At 42.1% G+C, this 7,617-nt stretch overlaps 1 protein-coding gene across 1 annotated transcript in view; it reads left to right on the top strand.

The window, feature by feature from the left end:
* Positions 1-1,065: 1,065 nt before the first annotated feature.
* The window catches only part of LOC137384753 (transcriptional regulator QRICH1-like), a 39,476-nt gene continuing 32,924 nt past the window's right edge, over positions 1,066-7,617 (top strand). The window contains exon 1 of the mRNA XM_068059157.1: positions 1,066-1,193. The gene's annotated coding sequence lies outside the window, so the exon portion shown is untranslated. The remainder of the gene's footprint in view (positions 1,194-7,617) is intronic.

The following is a 7,617-nucleotide window of genomic DNA, read 5'->3' as shown; positions in this document are numbered from 1 at the left end:
TGAGGCTGATGGTTAGGCCAAATTCATTGCAGGCAACCGCAAACCTGTTGATGAGACTCTGCAGGCACTCTTCAGTGTGAGATGTTAAAGCAGCATCGTCAGCAAAGAGGAATTCCCTGATGAGGACTTTCCGTACTTTGGACTTCGCTCTTAGACGGGCAAGGTTGAACAACCTGCCCCCTGATCTTGTGTGGAGGAAAATTCCATCTTCAGAGGACTTGAACGCATGTGAAAGCAGCAGGGAGAAGAAAATCCCAAAAAAGTGTGGGTGCGAGAACACAGCCCTGTTTCACGCCACTCAGGACAACCAGACATACTCCAGCAAAATGTTGGCAAGACTAAAGAATGCTCGAGGATTTTTGTTTGAAAACGTTTGTCACAATGATGGCTTTAAAAGGGGGCAGGGACAGCACCTGAGAAGAGGGATGCATTTGCAATGTCAGCTGGTATGGGGAATAAGGGAAGTTCACACAAAATGATCAACGTGTGGAATAAACTTCCAGACAGAATAATTGAGGCAAAAACACTGAAAGCATTGAAGAAATTACTGAATGGGACAATATAGGGGCTGAGATATCTCGCTGGAGGGATGAATTACCGAAGATACGTCTTATCTGTATTAATCTTGCGATCTGAATGCTGACATGGTACCAAAGGAAAAACCTTTCGTCGCACCGCCTCCGCTGATGGTAAACGATCATGGTGCAACTTCTATTTGCATATCAGTTTACAAAGCCTTAATTAGTTCCGCCGAATAAGGTGCAGTGAGAGTGCACACCATCAATCAGCCTATACTTGCGCGCGGCCGTCAACACTGCACGAAATGTATCAGCGTACTGACAGCGGCCGCGCGCACGCCGTCTCGCTCTCCTTCTCCTGATTGGCTGCTGTCGGGGTGGTGGGGGCGCGGGGGTGAGGACGGCGCAGACTCTAGTGAGAGGTACAGAGAGAGAGAGAGAGAGAGAGAGACGCTGGTGGGAACTGCGCCCGCGCGCCACCGAGGGAGGCGGGGCGAACGGAGAACTTGTCACTTCGCCGTTCCTTCTGTTAATATAGGGCGAGGCGCGCATGCGCGCGGATGGTGAGCATTTACCGTCGGCGGCGGTGGCGGCTTTTCCTTGTCGGTCGTCCCCTCCCCCCGCCTCTTTTCGATGTTGGTCGTCGCCCTCGAACCGTAGAAACAACAATAAAAGGTAAAGCAACGGAAAAAAAATGAAACACCAGCCGGCAGGAATTGGATCTTTCAGCTTAAAGTCAGGCGAACTCCTGTGGCTGGGCCCCGCTGCTCAGGAGCCGCATGTTACTGGGGGTTCCTTGACTCGGTAACTGGAAGTGCAATTTCAACAGAAATGCAAGGCAGAGGGGACGAACTGCTGCTGTAATCACTTATAAAATATCTCTTTCACAACTCTCGTCTTTCCCGGGAAAGGGCTGTGGGGTAGGATTGAGGCCTACAGCTGTTGATTTTGGATGACAGATCCATAACTCATTCCTCCATTGCATGAATTCCTTTGTTTTCACTATTTTATATGTCCTGGTTTATCTGCTAAGTTTTTTATTTTTTAAATTCGTGCGTCGTTATTTTTAAACGATAAGTCTGCAAATTAAATATTTTAATTTGCAGAGAGCGGTGCAGCTGGGCAAACTTTTTTTTCCTCCTAAAAATCACAATTGTTCAGGGAACAAACAGATCTGTCACTTTGGCTTTATAAACCAAGCACTATTGGTACGTGAGGCCTATTCCTGCATTCACGGTTACAGACTTAGTCTAATTCAAGAGGGGCTATACTGGAGATTAGCACAAGCATTTTTAAATACCTCCTAAAAAGTGTAGTGTAAAATTGAATCATTATATTCACGATATAAATGTTCCTTCAACCAATATGGTTGATAAGCTTGATTTTTGTGCCGCTTAAATGACAATGTCAGGCAGGATTAATTGATCATATTTGTCTGTTTGTGAGTTTTAACAAATTACTCTTTACTAATTTTAAAATTTAAAGTGATTTGCTTGACAACGGTATATGAATGTTAGTTTCTTGCAGCTTGTATGGACACTGACAATTGGATTATTTTTGATTTCGTCAAACATGACCGCTGTAAGAAATGCCTCCCTTTACAGTAGAATTCCTATGTGGTCGTAAAACTATTTGCTTATTCTTCAGCACACATACTGCTTTACAGTAGATGTGAGCAAGAGAAGCCTGCTTAGTGGATGACATTAGTAGCTAGCAAAATGGTACTATTTATTTTAATCCCAAAATGAACCATTCTGCAAATGCAGTATAGTGTTCTTTATCATACAAATAGTTTTACCTCCCTTTTTAGTAGTAATAGGTTATCACATTTCTGTGCAAGATTTTGATAATTGAAAGCTTTTTGGTATAGCACAACCAGATGCATTGTAAAGTTTGCTCCAACAATCTACTGCACATATATACATTATTTTCAGTTTCTGCATCAGCTATGCTTATGTGCTGTCTGGGGCAAAAATGCTATTTTGTGCTGTGGATTTTTATGTATCAGCTTGCTGAGTTGAGTCTACTCAGCTTGTTTTACCTAGCATCTTTACAGCCGGTAGAAGAGATTTTCATCCTATTTATCTAAGCTGAATTTGAACCCAAATCTCTGGCAGATTTGGGTCTTAACAAAGCATGCATCCAATCTTGTACTACAATAAAGCTGCCAATACGGTTAACAACTGCTGACTTGAAGATCAATGTTAAAGTTATCAAAAAAGGAAGCATTTATAATTGTCATTCTTTGAATTTATCTATCACTGATTTGGAATTTGTGAAATGTAATAAAACTGAATAGCAGCTGGAGTGTACATTGTATGATAGAGTTAGCATGTAGTGCAAATGATCACACATTTCATAATTAGACTTATATCATGATTAAATAGAAATTTATAGGTATTTAAAGTAAGTGTGGTCACATGTTGTATCGTTTGTGTTTCTATGGGGTGGTCTTGTGAATTGTGCATGGACATGATTTATTAAGGAAAGAACTTACATTTAGATAGCATCTTCGTCATCTTCAGAATATCCCAAAGTCCTTCACTGTCAATGATTTCATTGTGTGGTCACTATTGCTATGTAGGCAACTTGCTAATTTACTATTTTTTGCAACTTGAATACCAGGTGGTAAAATTCACATAACACTAAGAACATGTTCTGAAAACATAGTTAAGATTGTTGGCAAAATAAATGCCTTGCACAGGTATTTTCCTATATGGCTGAACCATGCTATTCACAACCTCGGTATCCTATTTGATTCAGCTGAGCTTCTGACCTCATTATTGTCTCCAAGAATGTCTACTTCCACCTCCATAAAATTGCTCATCTCCATCCTTGCCTCAGCTCATCCATGCCTTTGTTACCTGTAGATCCTCCTCCATCATCTAGCTGGACGGGATTACCCTCGCCTGATTCTGTTTGTATCTAACCAATCATAGCCAGAGAATCACCTGCAGTGGCTTCTGTTCCCACTTTTATTTTTAGAGATACAGCACTGAAACAGGCCCTTCGGCCCACCGAGTCTGTGCCGACCATCAACCACCCATTTATACTAATCCTACACTAATCCCATATTCCTACCACATCCCCACCTGTCCCTATATTTCCCTACCACCTACCTATACTAGTGGCAATTTATAATGGCCAATTTACCTACCAACCTGCAAGTCTTTTGGCTTGTGGGAGGAAACCGGAGCACCCGGAGAAAACCCACGCAGACACAGGGAGAACTTGCAAACTCCATACAGGCAGTACCCAGAATTGAACCCGGGTCGCTGGAGCTGTGAGGCTGCAGTGCTAACCACTGCGCCACAGTGCTGCCCCTTCTGCACCATTTCCTCTGGAGTCCCCGAAGGATCTATCTGTGGCCCCCTCCTATTTTTCGTCTACATGTTCCCCTCGAGACATCATCTGAAAACACCTCAAGATCTACACGTACGCTGTTGATAACCAGCTGTACCTCACCATCACCTCCTTCGACCCCTCTACTGTCACTGATTTGTCATGCTGCTGGTCTAACTTCCAGTAGTAGATGAGTGGAAATTTCTTCCAACGAAATATTGGGAAGACCAAAGCTGTTATCAGTCCCCGCCACAAACTCTGTTTGCTAACCACCATCTCCAGTCCTTTCCCTGGCTATTGGCTGAGGCTGAGCTAGACTTCGCAGCCTTGGCATTCTATTTAACCCTGAGATGAGCTTCTGACAGCATATCTGCTTCATCACCAATGCTGCGTACTTCCACTTCTGTAACATGCCTGTATCCGATCCTCAGCTCATCCTTTGCTGAAAACTTGTCCATGCCTTTGATACCTCTAGACTTGACCGTTTCACTGTTCTCCTATTTTCCACCTCCAGAAACTCTATTGCCCATATATTAACTGGCACTAGGTCTCCATTCACCCATCACCCCAATGCTCACTGGTGTACATTGGCTCTCGGTCTGGCAATGTCTTGATTTTAAAATTTAAAAGGCCTTGGCCCTTCCCGACTCAGTAACCTCTAGTTCTACAGCCCTCAGGTCTCTGTGCTCATCCGTTTCTGGCCTCTTGCACTTCCCCAGTTTAAACATCTCCACCATTGGCAACTGTACCTTCAGCTGCCTTGGCCCTGGGCTCTGGAATTCCCTCCATAAAAAGCTCCATCTCTCTAGCGCTTTCTCCTCTTTTAAGACACTGCGTAAGATCTACCTCTTTGACCAAGTTTTTAGTCAGCTGTCCTAATATCTCCCTATGTGTCGACTATGGCTCAGTTGGTAGCGCTCCCGGCTCTGTCAGAAGCTTGTGGGTTCAAGACTCACTCCAGAGACTTGAGCACAAACCTCTAGACTGACACTCCAGTGCAGTACAGTGGAAATGCTACAATGTCGGAGGTGCTGTCTTTTGGATGAGAGTTTAAAATGAGACCTTGTCTGCTTTCCCAGATGGACGTAAAAGATCCTGTGTCACTACTGTAAAGAAGAGCAGGAAGTTATCACTGGTCTCCTGGCTAACATTTTTCCTTCAATTAACATCACTTAAAAAACAGATTATTTGGTCATTGTCATGTTTTGTGGGAGCTTGCTGGGTGCAAATTGGCTGCTGGGTTTCCTGCATGATAATAGTGACATTTCAAACGTACTTCATTGCCTGTAAAAAGCTTCAGGATGTTCTGAGGGCAATCAAGGCACTTATATAAATGCAAATCTTTTTATGTGGCTCATTGTCAAATTTTTGTTAATCCTCCTGTGAAGTGCCTTGAATGTCTACTATGACACTACATGAATGCAATGTAATTTTGATGACTAAGCTTCAATACAATACACCCAGTTTAGGATACAAAAGCAAAATACCATTGGTGCTGTAAATCTGAAATAAAAAGGAAATAGATGGTCAGACAGCATTTGTGGAGACAGAAACAGTCGATGTTTCAGCTCAATGACCTTTTGTCTGAGTGTTTTTCTTTAGTCACAGGATGCAAGCATCACTGGTAAGGCCAGCATTTATTGCCCAACACCAGTTGTCCTTCAGAAGGTGGTGGCGAGCTACCTTCTTGAATAACTAAGTGGCTTGCTAAGCAATTTCAGATCACATGCGAGTCTGGAGCTACATATAGGCCAAACCGAGAGAGAACGGCAGACTTCCTTCTTTTAAAGGACGTTACTGAACAGATGGGTTTTTACAACAATCTGGTAGTTTTGTGGTCGCCATTACTGAGACTAGCTTTTCATTCCAGATTTATTTTATTAATTGAATTCAAATTCCCCAGCTGTCCTAGTGAGGCTTGAACTTGTATCTTTGGGTCGTTAGCCCAGGCCTCTGGATTACTAATCCAGTAACAGAACCAGTAAATAAATGCAAAATACTGCATATGCTGGAAATCTGAAATAAAAACAAAAAATGCTGGAAATACTCAGCAGGTTTGGCAGCATCTGGGGAGAGAGAAGCAGTTAACATTTCAGGTCAGTGACCTTTCATCAGAACAAGTATGACCGAACCAGTATGCTACTGTACACCAGTCCAAGTAACCAGTTGGAAACTGATATAAATGTTTCATCCTGGCTGATGACTGAGTTGAAGATGAATTCTATCAAAGTTGTTATTTGTATTAAGGGTTTTACTGTGCATAGAGGATCATATATAGTTACCAGTTTTGCAAGATCCAAAAATTCTGAAGGATTCTTAGTTTTTATTAGTTTTTCAACTGCATGAGTTTAAAGTCTTGAAAGAAAGGCATTTTGCTGATTTTTTTTTTTCCCCAGCTGTCTGGACATTTGCAACAGCTGTCTCCCAAACTATTTCCACCACCATTCTATAGAAACAAAGCACTATCTCCAAGTATGTCAAGTAGTCCGATGTGTTGTAATTTGATTTAAAACCATTTTTACATCAAACTAAAATCCATTGAGGATTGTGCATGCAGGTTCTGTTTCCCTTATCATGTAAGTCACCTTGTACTTGTATCATCATATACACATCATGTACTTGTATTTGCTGCAGAACAATATTGGCAAAGACCGGGAGCAACACTTTTCCCTTTAGTTGGTCCAAGGTCAAAGGAATTGGGAGAAGATGGAGAAATTCATAAATCAACCCCCCCCCCCCTCCCCACCACCACATCAAATATAAAATTAACATTGACTTATTAACGATTTTCCAATTTAAGACAAATGTACATAATTTATAATTTAAACATTTCTTATTCACCAAATCAATTGTACAATTGTAAAATGTATATTCAGCTTTCACATTTTTGGGCTAATGACTTAGCCCATTTAGAACAGGCACAAAATCTTTAGTTGATGGGTCTCCCTGATGGCCATTGAGGGTTAATAGAAAAGACGAATGTTAATGCTCTGGCACACACCGGATATGACTGAGCGTGAGGGGAGAAGCTGTTTGAGGCGATGTAGTGATTACTTTGTGATGGGTATCTATGACTCAATGACTCTAGGTAGGGTTAGCACTATGAGCAGTTCCATGTAGAGAGGAATAGAGTGGTTAACAGCATTGAAAATAGTAGAGAAGTTGAAGAAGGTCAGCAAGCTGTGGTCTTTGACTTGAACAGTCTTGGTACTGATCAGAAATTGGATGGACTTGAAATGCATAGTTAGCTGGCATGATGTCTTAAAAGACCTTGAAAAAATAAGACACTAACTTGCGGGGATTAGGAAGTCAAGAGTGGGCTTTTTTTGGGAAAGAACAAATATCTGAAGCTGGTGAGAGGCTATGGCAGGAGGAAGAAAAGCTGAATCGTGTGGTGCATGGGCAGAGAGAAGGGATGGCAGAGAAGGTGGAAAGAGATAAGCAGATACTTGATTTTGAACACTAAGAAGTCTATGAATTCTTCATGTGGAATTTGGTACGAGGATGAAGGGAGTTGAGAAAATGATGGCGGACAGGGGAGTTCATGTTGAGAAAAAGGAGTTGGGTTGCTCTTATCCTCCAGGATAATGCTAGAGTAACAGGATTTGGCCAGCAATGTTTAGCAGGCTGGATCTTTGTGGTCCATATGGGTGATACTTAAACCACTAAGTTATGAAATTGGTCATACCAATGAAAAGGAAACCGAATCCTTCCCATAAAACCTCTTTCTTTCATATTTGTCTTGACTCTTGTCACA

Source organism: Heterodontus francisci, chromosome 27 (assembly GCF_036365525.1).
Source record: "Heterodontus francisci isolate sHetFra1 chromosome 27, sHetFra1.hap1, whole genome shotgun sequence".
Taxonomy (NCBI): Eukaryota; Metazoa; Chordata; class Chondrichthyes; order Heterodontiformes; family Heterodontidae; genus Heterodontus; species Heterodontus francisci.
The sequence above is the reverse complement of the archived record's forward strand: the minus strand, read 5'-3'. Positions and strand labels throughout refer to the sequence as shown.